The 24,019-nt window shown below is 47.1% G+C and overlaps 1 long non-coding RNA gene across 1 annotated transcript in view; it reads right to left on the bottom strand.

The window, feature by feature from the left end:
- Positions 1-1,878: 1,878 nt before the first annotated feature.
- Positions 1,879-24,019, bottom strand: part of LOC139034120 (uncharacterized) — a 42,073-nt gene continuing 19,932 nt past the window's right edge. Inside the window, exons 2-3 of the long non-coding RNA XR_011486564.1 lie at positions 4,138-4,239; positions 1,879-2,459 (exon numbers count right to left, since the gene is read on the bottom strand). This is a non-coding gene — a long non-coding RNA (uncharacterized lncRNA). The remainder of the gene's footprint in view (positions 2,460-4,137; positions 4,240-24,019) is intronic.

The following is a 24,019-nucleotide window of genomic DNA, read 5'->3' as shown; positions in this document are numbered from 1 at the left end:
CAGTCATTAGTATAGACAAAAACACCTTCCCTAAGAAAGTTTATGTATAGGCATTGTCATTTTTTTTTAAGCTTTAATTAAAACTGACCTACTTTCTTCTTCTGTAGAGATGGTTCTTATTTCAGGCAAATGGGATATATGAAAACCTAGGTATATAAACTATACATTAGACTATAGATATTTCTTCCCAAAGTACTCTTTATTCTTTCTCTTATATGACTTAATCAGACAATTGTTTTAAATACTGGGCTCCCATAATATTGATACATTTAAATATATTCATTTTAAAAATTGATGCCCAGCTTTTAGAATCCCATTTTGGATTCTAACAGTGGCCTGATACTTCTTTCAGTGAAGATTCATATATAACAAGTATCCTTCCTACAACATTCCAAAGCTTTTCCCCCTGAATCTTCCACGACTAAAAATAAAAAAGTATCCTCCAGAGGTGGGGACTTCCCAGGTGGTTCGGTAGTAAAGAGCCCCCCTGCCAGTGCCGGAGACGTGAGAGGCCAGGTTCGATTCCTGTGTCGGGAAGATCCCCTGGAGAAGGACAGGGCCACCCACTCCAGTGCTCTTGCCTGGAGAATCCCATGGACAGAGGAGCCTGGCGGGCTACAGCTCATGAGGTCACAAAGAGTCGGACATGACTCAATCGACTTAACACACGCACACACACCCTCCAGGTGATTCTCCTATACTTAGAGGCATTAATTATACCCTGAGGAATCAGTGTGGGAATTCTCTTTTTTGCCCCAGAATAGAGTATAGGAGACACACTCAATCCCTAGAAATCTTGCTGTTTTCCCCTCTCCTCCCTACCCAGTCCGCTGAGCTGGACTCCTAGGTGTGTTTGTTCCTTACAGCTACCATAACAAAGTACCATGATGGCTCCAGCAACAGAAACTGACTCTCTTACAGTCCGGAGCTGAAGTCCAAAATCACAGTGTTGGCAGCATCGTGCTCCCTCTGAAGGCTGGGGGTTGGATGAGGGATTCTTTCTTGCCTGGTCCTGCTTCTGGTAATTGCCAACCTTCCTTATCCTGAAGCTGCGTTACTGCTCTTCTCTCTAGTGTCTAACAGCATATTAAAAAGCAGAGACATCACTTTGCCAACAAAGGTCCATCTAGTCAAAGCTATGGTTTCTCCAGTAGTCATGTACGGATGTGAGAGCTGGACCATAAAGAAGGCTGAATGCAGAAGAACTGATGCTTTTGAACTGTGGTGTTGGAGAAGACTCTTGAGAGTCCCTTGGACTGCAAGGAGATCAAACCAGTCAATCCTAAAGGAAACCAACCCTGAATATTCATTGGAAGGACTGATGCTGAAGCTCCAATATTTTGGCCACCTGATGCAAAGAGCCAACTCATTGGAAAAGACCCTGATGCTGGGAAAGATTGAAGGCAGGAGAAGAAGGGGACAACAGAGGATGAGATGGTTGGATGGCATCATCGACTCAATGGACATGAGTTTGAGCAAACTCTGGGAGATGGTGAAGGACAGGGAAACCTGGCAGTGCTGCAGTCCATGGGGTCACAAAGAGTCAGACATGACTGAGTGATTGAACGGCAACAAAAATAATATGTAAGGTTGGAAGCCAAAAAGTCCTCATTCTGGTCCTGGTTCTATACTAACTAGTTAACCAGGAACTTGGAAGGCATTTGGCCTCAAGAAGGCTTCAGTTACTGATTTATGAGATGAAGGAGTTGAACAAGATAGCATCTCTAAAAATTTCTACCAGCTCAAGAAATTTCTGGTTTTTGGCTGAAGGCAAAATTGTCTAAATTGGAATATTGGCAAATGTTTTTGTTAGTCACAAAGCAGAGGCTTTCACATTTAGATGACATTAATTTGAAATAAAGAGGCTCTTAAAGCTGATTCTTGCCATTTAAAAGAATTTCTAATGTATTTAAAATAACAGCAGGTTTATTTTATTTTGACATTTAAGGAAACTGCTGGGTTTTCAGTCCTTTAGAATATGAATTTGTCATGAGTAGGAGCCAATCTATGACAATCAGATCCACAGTCTCAGACTTCCAAACTCCAGGGTCATTATCACTTTTCCCTTTTATGGTCATGAGTGAGTAGAAACCTCATTAGCACAAAGTCAGGTCAGCACACAGGAGCGAGAACGTCAGCCCGCTGAGCTCTCCGTCAGCCAGGAGAACACAGGGGAGCTGATAGCAGCCACAGTTCCTGGTGCCACAGCCGGGATCAGCTCAAAGGTCCACCAACAGCGAAAGAGATGGTTAAGTGCCAGCACGGTCCCGCGCTGAAATACCAGCAGAGTACCAAGGGCGACTGCATCACCGCAGCGCCGGGCAACGTGGACGAACCGCAGCAGTGATGATCTGGGGCAGCCAGAGGCGGCGGGGGGCGCGCCAGAGGCCACGTTTGCGTCGAGGTCAGAAGCAGCCGCACCAACCTGCGTGGTTTAGGGTGCGATTTAGATGGCAAAACTGAAATGAAAGGAAAAGGAAGTAAATAACCCACAGGCCAACGAGGTGGAAGTGAGCGGTTTGTGACTGGAAATCGGGCACGTGGGGTGGGAGCATCTGGGACCCTGACAGTGTCCTGTGTATTGACACAGGCGGTGGGCACCGGGTCTCTGTTTTTAAAAATGTGCTCGGCCATACATTTGTGCTTCATACACTTTCCTGTTTTTTTATACTTCAGAACAAAGGTTTTTGTTTTTTTAAGATCAACCATATGGTTTTGCTACAATCTGAATTTCTACATTTTGTTCATAATTAAAAGTTTAAAATTAAGCTTCCCACCACTTAATTCATTAAAATTTAATTTATAATTTAAAACAATTGAAAAATTAAAAATCTAAAGTAATTTAAGAGAACTTTAAATATTACTTAAGAGTAATCAGTTCATTATAGAAAGTTTGGTCAATATGGAAAACTTTGTATAAAGATAAAAAGTTGAGCAAAAAAAAAAACAACCCAGTGACCCAGAGTTAGCTCCACAAATTTTCTTTAGATTTTTTCTGTGTACTTTAATGGAGTAGGGATCATAATGATGTTACAATGTCCTATCCCACTTTTCTCACTGAAAACTACGCTATAAACATGAAAAAATTTACTATAAACATAATATAAATTTCTAGATAAAAATGCATCATTTTGAAGAGCAATGATTTACTTAAGCACTCCATAAAGAGTGAATCAGGTGGGACACTGTGCTGGGCTTCAGTACTTTTATGCTTTTTTTTTTTTTTTTTTTTTACTATTCTACTTGTGGAAATAAAAAGATAGTAATAGTGGAGTCATCTTTCGTTATCTCTCTGTCCTTCAACCACAATTTAGCAACATTTAAATCAGGCAGCATGTGATGTCCTTTTTAGATGATCTTGTGAGGAAGTGGAAATGAGGGAACACTTATCAAGGAAACATTTACCAAACATGTACCAGGTGACATGAGGAAACATCATATAACGTGTCACGATGGGGTGGCCAGGTTTCGCAAATAGAATACAGGACACCCAGTAATTGCAATATTTGGACATATGTATATGAAAAAATGTCACTGCCTGAGATTTGAATTTAACCTGCTGCTCTGCATTGTAGCTGGCAGCCCCGTGCCATATCACTGTCAAGCCTATCATGTATGTTTTCTAATGTGATCCCTTTAACCCCTTTAAGACTTATATATGATTCTCATTGTAGAGAAGAGCTCAGAAATATTCAGCATCTTTTCTAGGGTCACATGGCTAGAGAGGAAGGAGAAAGCTGGGGTGAATATAAGCAGACGACTCAAAAACTGGCAGCGAAACCTGGAAGAGGAGTCAAAAGGCATTCACTTTCCAACTTTGTCCATGAGTCTTAATTTCTACATTTTCCCTGTAAAATTAAAGTTCTGGGCAAAAGCACATGGACCGGAGTCTGTGTCTCCTTGTTTGAGCCCCATGTGAGCTTGTAGATCTAGACTTAATCTGAGTTGTATTTATTGACTCTGGGCCATACGCTGATATGACCGAATTGTGATGGTCCAGTTACACAGATGAGCTCATTCAAGAAAGTCTGACCGAGCATCCGCTACAAGCCAGCTCTTTGTAAGTGTGAGGAATACAGTGATAGCCGCATCATCCATAAACCTTCCTCTTGGAGCTACAGTTTTAGAAGTACCCACCTGCCCACCAGCATTGCTCTTATAAAAGTAGATGCCCTGGATTCTTCATCAGGAATCAGCTTCTCAAACTGGAGTTTCTTCCCTATTTTAGAATCACATAACCTGGGAGTGGAAAGAAGGATGGGGGTAGTGAAGGCAGGAGGGAAGGAAGAAAGAAAGGGGCTGACTATTCCTTTAGTGTAGTATATACAATTTTTAGCATTAAAAAATAGGAAAAACTCAAAATCTGACAATAGCTATTTTTTGCCCCTGTAATATTTTGAAGAATGAACATTTTCCCCTTACACCTTTTTGTATTCTGAAGGTTGATACTAATATTAACATACATTTTCTAGAATTGTGACCTACTTTGCTTCTGGTACTTAAAAGTATAAGAACCTCATTGTGAAACTGATGCATATTAGATTTATGCCAGGCAAAGGGCACTGAAGGATAATAGAGTGGGAAAGCTCATATTTATATTTTCCCTACTCAAATATAAGTATTATAGTCAAGGTTGACTGATGAGATTTATAGTGAATATCAATACCAAAAAAAGTAAGGAAAAAACAAGCTTTGGTTCATGGATTTAGATTTTTTTTTAATTGGAGACTCATAGTCCATAACTGAAAGACACAGGAAGCTGCGTAGAATTTCCACAATAAATGTTAATTAATCTATAGTATTTTTTTGTATTTGCAGTCTTTTGTTGTTTAGTCACTAAGCTGTGTCTGACTGGCATGGGACCCCGTAGACTGTAGCCCACCAGGCTCCTCTATCCATGGGATTTCCCAGTCAAGAATACTGGAGTGGGTTGCCATTTCCTTTTCCAGGGATCTTCTCAACCCAAGGATGAACCCGCATCGCCTGCATTGGCAGGCATGTTCTTTACCACTCAGCCATCAGGAAGCCCATCTGTAGTCTACTTCAGTTGTATTTTAAATTAATTATAGTTGCAAAATGATCATAGTTTTTATATAGAACTGAACACAAACAACTTTGATTTTTTTTTTTTTAATATTGTGCAGGGTGGGTGAGATAGGCACTTTCAAATGATAAAATCTTAAGCCCATTACAAAAAAAAAAAAAAAGGAAGGAAAGAAAAACTGATAAAACTCTAATCATTGTACTTTTAGATACATAAGACAGCTTGTGTTAATATACATCTATAGGTCTATTAAATTACTGATTTTTTCCCAGATTAAAAGTCATTTTCTAATCCAAACTTTTTTTCGAGTTGGACTATAAACAAAGACTAGGATGTGTTGCAAAAACAATGCCTGTATCTTTCTGCCACATTCCTGTTGACAAAGTATTTTTGTGTATGAACATCACTTCGCCCAATTCTCCCAGGAAGTCTGGGAGCTAGACACATGACAAACACCATCAGGATACAGGCTGCTCTGGTTAGGGGCTCCCACTCAAAGAATTTGAGGACAAAATCTCCAAAATGAAAAACTTACTGAAAGTAGAATATGTAGAAACAGCCCACACTAAGACGTACCTATATTGCCACAGAGACCTGGAGGGTGTCCAAGTTTGATGATAGTGTATGGCAACCTTGGCACTTGTGTAGTGATGTAAGTGTCTGAAAGAAGGATGTTTTAGGAGAAGGGCTGTTATAATCTGAAGGGAGCCCAAGAGTAACAGTTGACCCATATTGTCTGGGAAAAAGATGTCCTCAACAATGAGGGTAAGCACACTTTGATCTGGGGCATCAGTAAAGATCCTCAAATCGCGGACTTCCCTAGTGGTCCAGTGGTCCAGAATCTGCCTGGCAACGCATGGGACGTGGGTTCAATCCCTGGTCAGGGAACTGAGGTCCCACATGCTGTGGAGCAGCTAAGCCCAGGCACCTAGAGTCCTGGAGCCGCAGCAAAAGATCCCACGTGACCTCACTAAGGCCTGACACAGCCAAATAAATACATAAATGTTTTAAAAGATATATTCAAATCAACCTAGAAGGGTGGGCTGGCAGGGAAAGAAGGCTTCCTGGAAGAGGTGAGGCTAAGCGGGTCCTGGGGGACAAGACGTCAGGCGCGTCGAGGGTCCCAGCAGAGCACACAGCTGACTTACTCTGCGGTTCACCGCTCTGGATCTCGCCTTCTCCTCCAGAGAAGTCTGTGGTCCCTTGACCCGGCTTTCCATGCTGGGCGACCAGTGCACCCGTGAGAAAGGGGGAATCACCCTGCTTGTGGCCCACATAAAGTTCAGTTCCTCGTGGCTTCTCAGCCAGAAAAAATCACACAAGGCACTGCAGTGCACATTACCCATTAGCAGGAAGATAGGCCTTCATGTCTTCTCTTTGCAGCTTGCTAACACAGAAGTGCCACGTTTGTCTGAGGCCCGTGTCAAAGAGTGAGGAACCTCCAGCCATTCAAAGACAGCACAAAACCGGGCTGGGTGGCGTGGGTGAGCGAGAAGAGCAGGCGGTCCCCCTGGATGTGTGCAGCACGACCTGGCGGGACCGCAGGCTTGTCTTCACCCCAGAAGCCGGTTTCAGCACCGTAAACCTGGACAGTGACCAGGAGAAGGCCGAGGAGCAACGGCCAAGGATGAACATGCGGAAGAAACCGGTGAGAAAAAGCGTTCAAGAAGTCATCTTCTTCACAGCCTCGATTAAGAACAGGACCAATTTCTGGCTAGAGAAAGCAGACCGAAATACTCATTGAACTCTGATCTCCCAAGAAATCTTACAGAAGTGGTGGTGGACGTTAAAGTGATAAAGAGATAAAGGAAGGACGGGTGGGGGGCGGGGGGATGGTGGTAAGGACAGCAGTGCAGGTCTGGGAGCTGCAGACCTGAGGGGGTGCTGGCCGGGTCAGCAGGAGGAGGGGAGGCCTGAGACGGTGGAAGGGAGGCCGGGGGAAGCCTCCGGCGTGGGGCGGAACTCCTGCAGACACAGGGACACGGGCCAGGCTCCTCCGGAAGGGAGGAGAGGGGTCTGCAAAAGAGGAGGCTGCCAGTCTACTTAGGAAGCGACGGTATCGCTAGATCTCCTGTAACACTGGCCTTCCTCCCCTGACATTGATTGCCCTTCAGAGTTTCTTCTCGTTCAGTCGCTCAGTCGTGTCTGACTCTGCGAACCCATGGACGGCAGCACACCAGGCCTCCCTGTCCATCACCATCTCCTGGAGCTTGCCCAAACTCATGTCCATCGAGTCGGTGATGCCATCCAAGCATCTCACCCTCTGTCATCCCCTTCTCCTCCTGCCCCCAACCTTTCCCAGCATCGGGGTCTTTTACAATGAATCATGTCTTCGCATCAGGTGGCCAAAGTATTGGAGTTTCAGCATTAGTCCTTCCAAAGAACAGTCAGGACTGATCTCCTCTAGGATGGACTGGTTTGACCGCCTTGCTGACCAAGGGGCTCTCAAGAGTCCTCTCCAGCACCACAGTTTGAAACCATTGATGAAGAGCCCCTGCAGCACTTATTCTCTGGGAAAAATAGATAAAACAGAGAGTCCCACATAGGGGACAACTAAGCACAAGAGAAGGTGGGATTAAAGTCACATTTTACAAGAAAGGAAAAATAGTCTTAGAAAATACTACCTTACTCAGCAGTATGCACGTACACAGTCAAAAGAATTGTTGAGAGTTGGTCTAACCAAAATTGTGACTTAGGTATTTGGGGAGGATATGTGGACAGTGTGTGGGGGTGGTGAGACAGACCATGCCTAAAATGAAAAATGCAAGAAGGGGCAACATACAGGTTACCTGTGACAAGGAGGTAATACTGCCCCCTCCCCCTCAAGGCTAAAAGAACTGAAAACATTTGCTCTTAGGGAGAAGAAAATGGGGAGCAGGAAACTGCCAGGTTATGAAGGTAAAGCTCTTTGACTCATCAGGTATAACACTGATGAAAACAAAAATTAAGTTTTGAAAATCAAAAGGGCCGTATATTTTTCTGGGAGGAGGGAAGAGGAGAAATAAGTTGGATGTGAAATCAAGTTTCAGTGGCAGCAGAAGCAGGATATTCAGGTGATCAGCAAATAAGAGATCAGAGCTCAGGAGATAAGATGAGGTTTGGAACAGAGATTTTGTAATTATTTAGATTGGAATTCGATCGGACTCTTTGAGAGTCCCTTGGACAGTAAGGAGATCAAAAGCAGTCAATCCTAAAGGAAATCAACCCTGAATATTCATTGGAAGGACTGATGCTGAAGCTGAAACTCCAATACTTTGGCCACTTGATGCAAAGAGCCAACTCATTGGAAAAGACCCTGATGCTGGGAAAGATTGAGGGCAGGAGGAGAAGGGGATGACAGAGGATGAGACGGTTGGATGGCATCACTGACTCGATGGACATGAGTTTGGGTAAACTCCGGGAGTTGGTGATGCACAGGGGGGCCTGGCGTGCTGCGATCCATGGGGTCACACAGAGTTGGATACAGCTTAGTGATTGAACAACAGCAAGAAATTGGAAGAGAATTAGCTCTACAGGAAAAGGTGCTGAGAAAAAAAGAGAAGAGGCCTAAGACAAACATTTTATAAATGTTATGTAGAGCGTCGGTGGAGAAAGGGACTCCGTTAAAAGAGCAGCTGAGAAAACCAAGGGAAACAGGAGTCTCAACCAGGGGAGGCCACGCTCAAGGTCGTGCTCAGGGAGCCGGAGGCCCAGACATTAGATAAAACAGCGACAGATTTGTAAGGAGGGCACGCCAGTGTGAGGACCACGTTCACACCTTCTAATGAGCCTTACATTTTAAGCGGGTTTTGGGTTTTGGAAGGACCTGGTGTTTTTCCAGGACAGCGCACAATGACTGTGACCCTGTTTCGGTAAGCACACAGTTGTCTTTCATGGGGCAGCCACACAAACGCTGCACTAATAAGAAAGTGGATCTAGGGGCGTATCGTCATTAGCGATCCCAGACAAAGCCCTGAGCCCACTTTGTTTCCCACACAGGGGGTGGCATTGTCCGGGTCAGAGACGCGCTTGAGGTGAAGCCCAAAGCTTGGCCGGGCTCTGCCCCCGGCCGCGCTCCGGCAGCCCATCCGGCGCTGCGGTCCTAGGACCCCCCAGACAAATGGAAGCCCCAGAAAACTAACCAAATGAAACCGCTTTTCCCTGTGGGCGCGTCAAATACTACAGATGTTATGTTAAATCTCATCTTGAGATGAAAGCAAACGTGGTGAAACAGTTCACTATTTCATTTTTGCTGAGTCGAATTCAAGGCTTGGCTTCAGGGCAAAAAGCATAATTGGTAGCAAATGTTCCCTAATCACTCAGCAAATGACTTCCTCTTTCTAGTCGAGAGTGCTGTGCTTCCACACCCTCCAAGCAGAGGCCCGACAACAGAAGGTCTAGTGTGTTTCTCAGGAGCCCATCATGACGCTTTGCGGCCAAGCTGGTGTCAGCTATTGCTGCCTTCCAGACGCTTCCATCTCAGACGTATCAAAGGGCTGGAAGACCAGCTTCGACAGTGCTGTGTGGCACCTGGGTGGAAGGGGCGTCTGGGGCAGAATGGACACATGTATGTGGATGGCTGAGCCCCTTTGCTGTCCACTGGAAATTATCACAATGTTGTTAACTGGTCATACGCCAGTACAAAATAAAAAGTTCAAAAAAAGAATGGTTTCGATTTGGAATTCAAAAAAGCTTCCCCAAGTCCATTAATGACACCCTAAACAGCCTGGTTAACAAACGTTTTTGTGTTAGTATATTTAGCAGTTTCCCCCCTGGGGTGTCGAGCAAATGAATAATCTTGGGGGGGGGGGGAGTGGGAGGGGGGTACAGTTTTCCTCCAGTCCAAGGCTCAGAGTTTCTTAGGTGAAGCATTAGAATGCCTCCCAACGCCCACCGAGCATATCATAGTACGCTCTACAGAGCAGTGCAGCATCACTCCACAATCCACGTACTGAGCACAAGTGAGGGTGGGATGAAATGGGCAAAAATAAGAAGACCTCTGTAAAGGTTTATGATGCTTGATAAACAATCCGAGAGATGGACTGAGGACTCATTTATGGGCAATATATTCATTCATAACCTCACCTTCTACCCCTTCCCACTCGTCCAAATGTTTTTCAAACAAGTATAGCAATGAGCTCAGTTTTAAAGGACATATAAACATTCAAGGTCCATTGGCTTAGATCAATCACAGGGCCACTTTGGAAGTAAAAGACCCAAGAGAGTTTTCTAGAACCTAGCCATGTTCCTCTCCAGGATGCCCAGAGACTTCAGAGATAAACAGCAGTGAGCACAGAACCTAAGACACAAGGTTTATTTCCAGCCCAAGCAGTTCTCCTCACTCTGCAGGTTTTGCAGGTATAAACTTGCTCTGCAGTTATCCTGGGTTAGCAAGAATCCTCATGAAGGCTCATGCGATGGACTTTAACCAATACAAGCCCTGAAATGCAGTCCCTTCAGCAATGGAAAAAATGTCAGATCCTTAATCAGGTGACTGGCTAGGTAGGAAAGAACTTCTTGGTTGGAGGAGTTGGTCAAATCAAATCCAGAGGGAGAAATTTCTTAATGCGCTGTCTGAGCCGGGACAGCAAGGTAACCCGGGCGGGAGAGAAGAGACTTGTCCCGGGCGCTCCTGTTGCTCTGGCGCTCAGTCGTGTCTGACTCTGCAACCCCACGGACCGCAGCACGCCGGGCCTCCCCGTGCATCTCCAACTCCCGGACTTCACTCAAACTCATGTCCGTCGAGTCAGTGATGCCATCCAGCCCTCTCATCCTCTGCCCAAAGGGATCCTCTGTCCCCTTCTTCTCCTGCCCTCAGTCTTTCCCAGCATCAGGGTCTTTTCCAGTGAATTAGCTCCTCACATCAGGTGGCCAAAGTGTTGGAGTTTCAGCTTCAGCATCAGTCCTTCCAATGAACACCCAGGACTGATTTCCTTTAGGATGGACTGGTTGGATCTCCTTGCAGTCCAAGGGACTCTCAAGAGTCTTCTCCAACACCACAGTTCAAAAGCATCAATTCTTCAGTGCTCAGCTTTCTTTATAGTCCAACTCTCACATCCATATATGACTACTGGAAAAACCATAGCCTTGACTAGACGGACCTTTGTCGGCAAAGTAATGTCTCTGCTTTTTAATATGCTGTCTAGGTTGGTCATAACTTTTCTTCCAAGGAGCAAGTGTCTTTTAATTTCATGGCTGCAGTCACCATCTGCAGTGATTTTGGAGCCCAAGAAAATAAAGTCTCTCACTGTTTCCATTATTTCCCTGTCTATTTGCCATGAAGTGATGGGACTGGATGCCATGATCTTAATTTTTTAAAGTTGAGTTTTAAGCCAGCTTTTTCACAAAGAATGTCCGCCTCAAATTCACATCCACCCAGAACATGACCTTAGTTGGAAATAGGGTCTTGGCAGACGTAAGGAGCTAAAACGAAGCTATGGGATTAGGAGGGCCCTGAGTCCAGTGCGACTCGGGTCCTTAGAAGAAAAGAGGACACACCGCTGTACCCGCGGGAAGGCCGTGTGACTATGAGTGGCGGCAGGTGGGACTGATGCAGCCGGGAGCCAAGGACCACAGCCAGTCACCAGCTCTGGGAAGAGGCAAAAAATCGTCCTTCCTTGGAGCCTTCTGGACCTGCCAACACTTGATTGTAGACTTCCAGCCTCAGAACTGTGAGAAAACCCACTTCTATCATTTTAAGCTGTCCAGTCTGTGGTACATCATTACCCAGAATTGGCAGCCCAAGGAATCAAATACCAAGCATCTGTCACCACCTGACATACGGTCTCCCAGGTGGCGCTAGTGATAAAGAACCTCCCTGCCAATGCAGGAGACAAGAGATGTGCAGGCTGGATCCCTGGGTGGGGAAGATCCCCTGGAGGAGGGCATGGCAACCCACTGCAGTCTTCTTGCCTGGAGCATCCCACGGACAGAGGAGCCTGGTGGGCTACGGTTCGTGGGGTCACAGAGTCGGACACGACTGAGGGACGCAGCTTGAACCCTTGACGTGTCTCTGTATTTACTGGTGGATCTGTTGTCTCCTCGCCCTCTGGGATCTGTTGTCCTGGAGACAGGACTTCATCGTTGCTGGTCACTGCTGTGTTTCCAGTGCCTAGAACAGTGGCTGGCACGTTGGCCACACATAATAACTGTTGGTTGAACGACTGAGTGAGGAATGAATGTTCCCATCTTACAGAAGGGGAAACTGAGGCTTGGTATGATGCCAATGAGTCCAGGTTCACCTAGCTTAGTAGCAGATTTAGGATCTTAGGCTGTCTGCTTCTAAAAACAATCACCTTTTCCCCACACCATGCAGACTCATTCCATTGCCAACTTCTCGCTTTTAAAATCTACAAGGTAATGTATAACAGCTAGCCTGTCAAGTGTTACATAGTCTGTGTTTGAGAAAAGGCTGGAATGTGTATGAAGGTTCATTCTCTGGGAACTTCCTATCTCTTAGCCTTGCAGACAGCAAACTTGATACTTTTTATATTGATCATAGTGGTCATACCCCCCCCCCCACACTGAAAGTATACTTTTACTAGATTAACTTTTCCACAATGAATAACATTCTGTCAACCACACAAATTCGCAAGTCCTTTCACCATAAATACCTTTTGTTAATCTGCATATAGCTGATCTGTGGACTAAACATTAGTTTCATTAATCCTATATAAACACTCATTTTGTATTTTACCACACAGTGTTCATAATTCACACTGTATGTCTCTTTCTTCTTCACTGTAAATTTCTCTTTGTCTACTTAAATTCAAAGATAAGAGTGTAAATAGACTTTCTCCAAACTGCAATGTATAAAGATCTTGAGGTCTTGTTTGGAATAGATAAAACACAAAATGTATTCACAAAATGCACCAAAAAAAAAAAACAACAACAACTTTTAAAGTGATCCATTACACTGAGATCATTGGAACTCAAAATTATATGCCAGTTTCAGCTTTTGACAAGGACTTATATTCCTCAATATTTTGCTTGCGGGTTACTTACAACTCGATTCCTGATGGAAAGGAACGGGAGCCTTTCCCATTCCTGTCGCTCTTGGGGAACACAGAGTTTTCCAAGTTACCAGTTATTAGTCAATGTGTTCCCCCTGGAGGCAGGACACAGAGAAAATGCTTTAATTTATTTATGTATGGCCATGCCGTGCTGACACGTGGGATCCCAGCTCCCCGACCCAACCAGCAATTGAAACCGCACCTCCTACATTAGAAGCTCGGAGTCTTAACCACTCTATTGGCAGGGAAGCCCAGAACATGCTTTTAAAGTTCGTTTTGCACCCCTCTCATGCCATCTCACACAGCTTGGCAAAAGTCTAGCCAAATAATAATCTCCAGCATGAGTAAGGGTGGCCAGAAGGAGTCATACTGATTGTTGTGGTCAAGTGCATGAATCACGGGCAAGATAGCCAGTTGGAATCTCAGCTCCCGTGTTTCTTAGCCACCTGACTTTGGGCTTGGAAAGGCTAGACGTGCATCTGATCACACCCCTAAGCTGCCACCCCCGCCCCCCATTCTGTGTTGGTGCTGCTAATAGTTATCTGTTGTTGGATGCCAACCAGAGACCACGGACCAAATATACTTAAGAGTAGAAAGTATTAGGGAAAAAACTTAGGGAGGAGTTTACTGCAGTTTCACCTGGTTATTTCAAAGACACCCATTCATTCAGAGGGACATTCCGTTTTAGCCTAAATTCAAGGAGATTGAAAGCTCCTTCAACAGGAACCGTGAGGCTCCACCTTGACGAGACATCCCGACCTACGATCTGCAGCTTTTCCATGTTCCCTGAACTAAACGAGAAAACACAGCTGCAGACCAAACGTGGAGCATCCTTGCTTTTTGGCGGCCACATGTAAGAGCTGTGCGACAGCGCGCCATTAGGCAATTAACAGCGTCCTGGTGAACGCAGCCAGGCGCCTCCGGGCCGGATCAGCGCTCCTGCTGCCTGCTTCAGAAGCAGACTCGCTCCAGGTCGGCAGGAGGCCGGGCATTCATGAACGCTTCTCTGCACTTGCTTTCCTTTGGCTGCAACTAATTTGAATAAAACTATCATTTTTAAAAGCAGTGGACCTGAAGAAACATGTGTCACAGAAAATCATAACCCCCTTTTCATACCCCACTCCCAAGGCAACCCAGAAAATCTCCATGAGGGGCTCCACGTAGAGACTGAATGCCTCCTGATTGATGTTTGGCTGACCGACGGGCCAGGTACGAGGAGGAGCGGGGAAAGGCGAGACAGTCTCCTACACGTGCTGCCGGTGCGTCCTCTCAGGCCACCGAGGACTGAGCAATTACAGAATATTATTTCAGCAAGGGAGCCTGACTGCAAAGAAGCCACTCTGCATAGCGCGTACAGCCCAACAGAAAGGAGGGGAAAGAACGCTGAGGTGTTCGGGGTCTTCAAAGTGTGCAAAGAATGGTCAGTTCAGTCTCTCTGGTTTTTTTCTTTTTTAAGAACCCAACTGCTTCATTATAGAAATCTCTTCTATGACGCCATCTTAACGCACTTAGGAAAAAACACTGTTCTTATTCTTAGAGCAACAGTGAAGAGAAAATAAAGAAAGATCGATAAACAGCAATGTAAGCGTCCTCTACTTCAGCCAAAATCCTTAACGGGGAAAGCAAATCGTGTCATATGTTATGTCCCCCTTTTTTAACTATGACCCTACAAACACTAAACAAAGAAAAGAGTACAAATACACAAATAGGGCCTCCCACCCACCTGTGAATCACATTTATTATTTTAATGATTTAATGTTTATGTAGTAGCTTTCCCTGGAACAGTTTGCGTGAAAGCATATTTCCCAATTTCCCCAGTGAAGCGGGCAGGGCAAACCAGAAAGATGTGAATCTCATCTTGAGCGTGACTGTGCTTTTAACCTGTAGGTTGGCATTAGAGCCTCTTCTGTGTTGAATTATGTATCCCTGCCCCCCAAAGACATTTAAAGCCTACTCTCTAGGCCTTGTGAATGTGCCCTTATCTGGAATTGCAGTCTTGTGGATGATTAAGATGAGTTCATCAGAGTGGGCACTAATCCTATATAACTGTCCTCATAAAAAACAGAAATTTAGACACAGAGACAGATCCACATAGAGGGAAGCCAGGTGAAGACAGGGAGCGTGACACCTACAAGCCAAGGGATGCCCAAGGCCACCGGAGACTCGGAGAGAGGAGGGGCAGACGCCCCCTCAGCCCTCGGAAGCAGTCAGCCCTGCCTGAATCTCCGGCTTGTTGTGGCCAGAAACGCAAGACAGTGCATCTCTGCTGTTTGGAGCATCCAGCGGCACTTTGTCGTGGCAGCCCGAGGAAACAGCGGGGGTGGTGCTCAGTCGCTCAGTGGGACCTGACCCCTTGCAGCCCCGTGGACTGCGGCCCGCCAGGCTCCTCTGTCCATGGGATTCTCCAGGCAAGAACACTGGAGCGAGTTGCCATTTCCTTCTCCAGGGGAATCTTCCCAACCCAGGGATTGAACACTTCTCTTTCTTGCATCTCCTGCACTGGCAGGCAGATTCTACAAGTCTTCAACTCTATGGCTATAAAGTAAGATACAGTGTGTTTAAACAAATCCCTTCTTATCAGAGAAGTGAATAAATTGTATCTTCTAAGGAATAACTAGGGGGAAAGAACAACAATGAAACTGTTCTCTGGAGACCATCTCATTCACCCAGTAACTACAGAGTTGTCTGATTTATAACCAGACTTATTCCATGAATTGTTTCTCTGTAGACTTTCAACAATGGTAGGGTCTAAAGTGTGATTAGAGCACAGGGGCCTCTTGAGTAAAAGCAAGTTATGTAAAGATAATGGTTTGATTAGCCCACTTATGATCAAGATTTAAGTGATCTTAATATACTTTTATTTACTAATTTTACCATGGAGGCAAAACCCTTAATTCTCACTATTTTTTTTTTTCCTGTTTTGTCTTGTTTTTGGCTGTCCGTCTATATAGGTAAGAAGATGGAGGAAGCTCCTCTTCTTCCCATAGCTGGTCTGAGAATCCCCGGTTCTCAGATGTACATTCCGTTTGCGCCTCTAACTCTGCAGTCCACACTTCTCTGCGTGCTTTATGCCCCAGGAAACTGACCCATCAGACGTCACTGTCAGCCCCGGCCTGCTGCCTTCTGGCTGGGTTTGGGGCGGGGGTGGGGTGGGGTCAGGATGTGAGGCTTCAGCTGGCATCCTCCAGCTCCACCCAGGCTGCTCATGCCTACAGACCACAGCTCTGGTCAGGCTGCCCTGGCTTTGGGTTTGCCCCCTCCCCTGGCCTCTGGGATCTGAAGGGGGTGTAACAGCCATCAGTGCTGGGTAACAAATTAGCACAAACGTGGTGGCTTAAAGCAGCACACGTCAGTATTGCACGGTCTTCCTCCCCTCGGGCTGCTAGAACCATGTGCCACACAGTGGGTGGCTTAGGAACGACAGACATTTATTGCTCACAGCGCTGGACGCTGGGAGGTCTGAGGTCAGGGTGCCAGCGCCCTTGGGTTCTGCTCAGGGCCCTCTTCCAGGGGCAGATAGCCATGTCCTATTTTGGGGAACTGTCTATTTTAGATGGGAGTATAGCTTATTAAATGGAGAAGGGAATGGCTACCCATTCCAGTGTTCTGCCCTGGAGAATTCCATGGACAGAAGAGCCTGGTGGGGCTACAGTTCATGAAATCACAAAGAGTCAGGCACGACTGGTCTACTAACACTTACACTACTTTTCATAGCCTATTAACACTGTTGTGACAGCTTCCGGTGGACACCAAGGGGACTCAGCCATACATGTACATGTATCCATTCTCCCCCAAACTCCCCTCCCATCCAGGCTGCCACGTGCCATTGAGCAGAGCTCCCTGTGCTCTGCGGGAGGTCCTCGGTGGTGGTTCATTTTAAATACAGCAGTGTGTTCTCATGACATCCTTACACGGCAGAAAGGGGGCAAGAAAGCCCTCCAGGTCCGTGTTACGAGTGCACAAACCCATCCACAAGGGCTCCACCTCCATGAGCTAATCGCCTCCAAAGGCCCCACCTTCCGACCCCGTCACACTGGGTTCAGGAGGGGGACGCACACATTCAGCTCACGACACGGTTCCTATGCGTCCGAGTCTGGGATCAGTGGGCTCCTCCAGCCCGGGTCTCCCAGGCAGCAGCTTAGGAGTGGCCCGGTGGTTCATCTCTGGAGCCTGGGGGCGGCTTCTAAGCTCCCGTGATCATTGGCAAAATTTAGTTTCTCGCGGTTAAAGGACTGAAGTCCCTGCTTTCGTGCTGCCTGTCAGCCAGGGGCCCCTCCCGGCTCTCAGAGGACACTGGACTTCCCTGCTTCTCGGCCCGTCTCCCAGCAGGGCAGCCCCCTTCCCCTGGGCCGGCAGGAGAACCTTCCCCATCACCCAGACCGCACTGCACACCGCGTCTCTGAACCACAGGAGGGGTGTCCATCACTCTGCTCTCTCCTACTGGCTAGAGGCAAATCACAGCATCCAGCCACATTTGAGGGTAGGTAAGGCTGAGCACCGAAGGATGGATGCTTCTGATGCTTGGTGCAGAACACTCTTGAGAGTCCCTTGGACTGCAAGGAGATCCAACCAGTCTGTCCTAAAGGAAATCAGTCCTGAATGTTCATTGGAAGGACTGATGCTGAAGCTGAAACTCCAATACTTTGGCCACCTGATGCAAAGAGTTGACTCATTGGAAAAGACCCTGATGCTGGGAAAGATTGAAAGCAGGAGGAGAAGGGGACGACAGAAGACGACATCTGTCATCTTGGTTGGATGCATAAGTGACTCAATGGACTTGAGTCTGAGCAAGATGCGGGAGACAGCGAAGAGCAGGGAGGTCTGGCGTGCTGCAGTCCGCAGGGTTGCAAAGATTCGGACACGACTGAGCGACTGAGCCACAAGCCACACTCAAGGGAGGAGGTGTCAGCAGGGTGCTGACTCGCTGACGGCCACCTGAGGGTTCTGCCTGCCCCGGGGTAGGAAGTCAGCCCGCCCTTCCCACCTTGAACTTATTTCCCAGAAACCCTGCCTGCGCCTTTGCAACGGCCCCTCAATTAAAGCCTCCTGAGATCAGCCCAGCAGAGCGCTCCATCTGTTCCCGCCAGGACCCTTCTGGTACACCCTCTGTAAGTGGCGGGTCCTGATGAAGGGCCCTGCAGGGGTCTTCTGAGCGCCTGGGCCAGCTGGAGGCAGGGCTTGAGGGAGCTGAGGGCAGCCGAACTGCTTAGCATCACAAAGAGGAGGGAGGCCCTGATTTCCACTTGTCTGCAGGCAGCGGAGGCGCTGGGAGGGGGGGCTCTGCATCTGGAAGCCAATTCAGAGGTGCCTCAGGGGGCACGTGGGGCGGGCTCGCCCCCGCCTCACTGGCGTCTTCTCCGCGGGGAGCAGAGGGAGAAGGCGCCCTGCTCTGAAGCTGGTTCGGGCGGAGCAAAGGGCCCTGAAGACGCCGGGGCATGGTCCCGAGCACCCGCACATCCATCAGTGCGGCGAAAACCCGTCTTCTCCATCCTAGAATTTTCTTTAACATTTCTTTTTTTTTTTTTTTAGTTATTCTACTTTTGAACCTTTTCCCATATTTTTTAGAAACTTTTTTTGTCACATGTTTCCATAGCATACTGAGTGAAGGAAGTCAGAGAGGAAGAAGTACTGTGTGACATCCCTTATATGTGGGGTCTAAAGAGGAATGATACAGATGAATTTATTTACAAAGCAGAAATAGACTCACAGACTTAGAGAATGAATTTAAGGTTGCGGGGGTCTGAGGGGAGGAGGGGATAACAGGGAGTTTGGGATGGACAGGTACACACTGCTGCATTTAAAATGCATCACCAAGGAGGGCCTACTCTACAGCGCAGGGAACTCTGCTCGATGCTATGTGAGCCTCGATGGGAGGGGAGTCTGGCAGAGAAGGGATGCACTTATACAGATGGCTGAGTGGTTCTGCTGTCCACCTGAAACTATCACATCGTCAATCGGCTATAATCCAACAGAAAATCAAAAGAGTTTCTGTGTTCCTAGACCACTGGTCAGCACACACAGGTACGCTCTGGCTGGCTCTTGCAAACTTGCCCTGTTACTTCACACTCCACATTTGAGATTATTTCACTAACTGTCACACGTGATAATCTCCAGATTCACCTTCAAGCCCTCAGAACAGGGCCCCCAGGCCAGCAGCACCAGCCCCACTGGGGCATGCATGGGAAATGCAAAGGCTTGGGACCACAGATCTACTGCAGCTGAAACTCTGGAGGTGGGGCCCCGCAGTTGAGATGATGCTGACACATGCTGTCCTCTGAGCCCCTCAGGCTGGAAGCACAAGCATGATGGATTTAGTGACTTGCGCTTGTGTGGTGAAGGGTGGTGCCCTTTAAAAACACACAGAAGAAGAGGGAGGGAGGAGGGAGGAGGGAGGAGGGGGAAGGACAGAAAAAGCAAGAGGATCAGTCTTACTCCTCCAGTAACTGAGAAGCAGTGACACGCTGTGTGTGTGTGTGTGTGTGTGTGTGTGTGTGTGTGTGTGAGTCGCTCAGTCGTGTCCGACTCTCTGTGACCCCATGGACTGTAGCCCTCCAGGCTCCTCTGTCCACGGGATTCTCCAGGCAAGAATACTGGACGGGGCTGCCATTCCCTTCTTCAGGGATCTTCTCGAGCCAGGGATTGAACCCGGGTCTCGCGCAGACTCTTTTCCACCTGCGCCACCAGGGGAGCCCGCTGATGTGCTGGTACTTGTCCAAAACGGGCTTTGTAGGGTGTGCTGTGTGGAAGCGCAAAGCCCTGCTTTACAGTATTTGCCAGCTTCCATGGTGGAACTGACCTATTTCAAGCTACAAATGTGAGGCTGCAGGACACAGAATGGGGATCTTGGGAGCTGGCGTGGGTAGGCTTCACTGCGTGTTCAGGTTAAGAAAAGGGCTTGTGCAGTGGGCACTGTTAAATCCAGTCAATCTCCCCAGGTTTGTTTCTCAGGTTGAAATATGCCCTTGTATCAGGGTTTCCCAACCTTGGCACTGCTGACATTTCGGACTAGACCATTCTCCGCCGTCTGTTAGACGGTGTTTAGCAGCATTCCTGGCCACTCCCTACAGGATTCCAGCAGTTCCCTCTCCCCACCCAGCTGTGACAACCAGAACTCTCTCCGGACATTGCCAAGCGTCCCTCTGGTGGCAAAATTGCTCCCAGTTAAGAATCACTGCTTTATATTGGCAGTCCAGCCTTTTTCAATTTTTTAATTTACATCCATCCTTTGGATTATTTTAGTCCCACCACCACAGCTAACTCTGATGGCTTTCCTTCCTCTGCTAACTCTACCTAGAGTGGAGATGACTTTCTGGCTAGTGGGGCAGACTTGGCTTATCATTCATTCATCCTGGTGATGATGATGGTGATGGTGACTTCTCTGCTCAGTGGCCTGATTCTGGTTTCCAGTTTGGGGTATTACAGGTGGTGCTATTTGTATGTCAGTCACGTGTCTTCCTACCTGCAGCTGTCTCCTTGCTCTTTCTTCTTATCCATCTGCAGAGGATTAGACATTACTCTTTCTTCTCCTTTCACCAGACCAGGGAGTAAAATGATTTGTTTTGTTTGTCTCTAATCTCCTTCTCCTTCTCTACTCTCTGCATCTTCATATGATGTGAAAGCCCTTCCAATATGTCAGACATTCAGTAGTATTTACCAATCTTGGACATTAAAATAATCATCATTGGGACTTCTTTTCCCTCCCTCTCAGACTCCAGAGGTTAAGACTTCGCCTTCCAAAGCGGAGGTTGTGGGTTCAATCCCTGGTTGAGGAGCTAAGATCCCACATGCCTTGTGGCCAAAAAACCAAAACATAAAACAGAAGCAGAATGGAAACAAATTCAGTAAAGACTTTATAAAAATGATCCACACACAAGAAATCTTAAAAAAAAAATTAAAAATCATTATTAACTGATCTGTGAAACAGCAGAAGTGAGGAAGGCAAGTAAAACTGATGCCGTGCTGGTGGCAGAGCGACGCTCACCTCTGTACGCAAGGCTCGGAGGATGTCCAGCAGCGGGGCCCGCCGACGCACGTGCTGCCCGAGAGTTGCTAGGCAACGCCACGTCTCCGCGCCAAGGCGGCTGCGGCCCTGCGCTTTGAGCTTGTTTTAGTGGTGCAGTTCCGCAGCTTCCCTTCAGCAGGTCCAGATACTGGAGACCTCACTGTCCAGTCAGGCTTAAGATATATGAAATTATTTTTAAAGGCATTTTTAAAAATGACTGTCTTAAAAAAGTTATTTTAAAGTACTTTAAAAACTGAAGGTTGGAACAGATGACCTCTGATAGTCCCTCCCAATTTAGAATTCTATAAAGGGCAAAAATACTTTAAAAATACTTCAAATACTTTTAATACTTAAAATATTTTAATACTGTGATAAAAATTAAATGAACCAGCAGTGTAATGTTTTCTATTTGAAACATTTTGTATAATTGTTTCCAGTTATTGCTTCTAATTAGTCTTTTTCCTTGGAAGGAAAGTTATGACCAACCTAGATAGCATATTGAAAAGCAGAGACATTACTTTGCCAACAAAGGTCCATCTATTCAAGGATATGGTTTTTTCAGTAGTCATTTTATGGATGTGAGAGTTGGACTATGAAGAAAGCTGAGTGCTGAAGAATTGATGCTTTTGAATGGTGGTGTTGGAGAAGACTCTTGAGAGTCCCTTGGACTGCAAGGAGATCCAACCAGTCCATCCTAAAGGAAATCAGTCCTGAATATTCATTGGAAGGACTGATGCTGAAGCTGAAACTCCAATACTTTGGCCACCTGATGCCAAGAGCTGACTCATTTGAAAAGACCCTGATGCTGGGAAAGATTGAAGGCAGGAGGAGAACGGGACGACAGAGAATGAGATGGTTGGGTGGCATCACCAACTAGATGGACATGGGCTCTGGGAGTTGGTGATGGACAGGGAGGCCTGGCGTGCTGAAGTCCATGGGGTTGCAAAGAGTTGGACATAACTGAGCGACTGAACTGAACTGAGTCTTTTTCCAATCCTTTCCCGCAGAAAGGCAGGCGGGGTCGGTATGTCACTTATCCCTGCATTCATGTCTTAACCTGAGGATCAGCACTGTGGCAGGAATGGAGTCAAGCGCTGGATACAAGGAGCTTCCTAACCTGTCAGAAGATACAGAGACAGGTCAGTACAGATCAGGGTAAGGATGCCTCCACAGGCACGTGGCTCCTAGAGCTCAGGGCAGGGAGCTTGAGGATGCGGCCAACAAAGGCTTCTCGGATGGTGAACGTAGGAGCTAGGGAGCTGGAGAGGAAGGAAAGGCACAGAGGCAAGTTATGGCAAAGGCATGGATGGCCACAGCCAGAGACGCTGTAACATAAAGGCAAGAGGAGCCAGTGGAGGAGCAGTTAGGAACCTGATCAGTGAAAAAGCTTAAGGTGGCAGGCAGCCTCCAAAGAACTGAAAGCAAGAAGGACAGGATCATGTTTGCATTGAAGGCTCATCTCTTTGGCAGCTGAGGGAAGGAGTTAGGGAATGTGGGGTGGGGCTGAGCGAGAGAGACTGGTGATGATGCTGGCTCCGTGGTCCACGAGAGAAGGCTTCAGGCCTGGATTCAGACCATGGTAATGAGGGTGGAGGAAACCAGGCACCCCTGACAACCCTCAGCAGGCTGGGCAGAACTGAGCGACTGTCTGGGCGCTGCCGATGAAGGGCAAGAAGGACTTGAAGTGACACTCAGGTTTCTGACCTAGTGACAAGTGGGATACCATCTGTGATCAAGAACATAGGAGGAGTAATTTTGGTTCTCCTTTGTGTATATGAGATGCTTATCTATCTATCCATCTCATATGCAATAGAATATCTGAGTCCTTTTCTTAGGAAGGGAAAAACATGCTAGATAAACAGATCTGGGAGTTATCAGTGCATGGATGTTGAAACAACGGGGTTGCCTGGAGAGAGTGTAACAAGGACTATGGGTGGAGCATTTGGCCTTGGGGGACCCTGGGGTTTAAGGAATGAGTGGAAGACATCAAGATTGTAAAACAGATAGAGAACAAAGAATGATTAACGCCAGGAATCATAAACTAGGAAGTGTCTCAGAAGTTGAGGGAAGCAGGCATTTCATGAAAGAGGGATAAGTTAAGAGTGAAAAATGCCTCAGAAAGACAAGCACCTGATTAAAAGCACCTGCTGCTCAAAGCAACTGGGCAGCCAGAGGCGATCTTTAAGGAGCGGACTTTTCACAGAAACCAGAACGCAGGGGTCTGTGGGGTCAAAGGAAGGTGAAGAGGAGACAGAATACAGGCAGCTCTGCAGAGAGGAGAGCCGTTAGCCAGAGACGCTTTTCTTCTTAGATGGCAAGACGAGAATCGTGTGTCCTCTAAGGCAGACAGAGGACAGGGGAACATAGAGAGATCAGACAAAGGAAGGGATGGGTCCACATCTGACAGGCGGGTGAGTGACATCACAGAAATGAAGGGAGCACAAAAGACAAATGCAATGTACAGATGCCTGGGGCCCAGGGCGGAGGCTCAGCCAGCAGCAAGCAGACCTGAAACCTGGGAGAGGGAGCGGAGGAGGGAGAACCCTCAATACCAAAGCCTGAGCGTCTCCAGCGGCGGCTTGCAGGCTTGGCTGCTCTGAGGCATGTGGGGTCTTAGCGCCCCAGCCAGAGACTGAACGCACTGCCCCGCACTGCAGGGCAGATTCTGAGCCACTGGACCACCAGGGAAGCCCCAGCTTCTAGAGCTCAGATAGCTGATCTCTCCTTAGATCCCCTCTGATAATAAACAGTCAGATGCTTTGTGGCCAGGAGTGATAATCTCTCTCAGGAAAAAATGCAAGATAAAATCATCTCTGGGCACTGTCAACAGGAACATCCAGCCTTCTGCACAAAAACATTTTGTCTTCCACCAGTGCAGAAGGTCTGTAGACTCCAAGGGCTCAGATCACCACCATCGTTCATCTCAGGTTTGTTCATCTCACATAATTTTTAGAATGAGTGAAAGTGTGTGTCACTCACTCA

The sequence above is a fragment of the Odocoileus virginianus genome, unplaced genomic scaffold (assembly GCF_023699985.2).
Source record: "Odocoileus virginianus isolate 20LAN1187 ecotype Illinois unplaced genomic scaffold, Ovbor_1.2 Unplaced_Contig_26, whole genome shotgun sequence".
NCBI classification, from domain to species: Eukaryota; Metazoa; Chordata; class Mammalia; order Artiodactyla; family Cervidae; genus Odocoileus; species Odocoileus virginianus.
The sequence above is the reverse complement of the archived record's forward strand: the minus strand, read 5'-3'. Positions and strand labels throughout refer to the sequence as shown.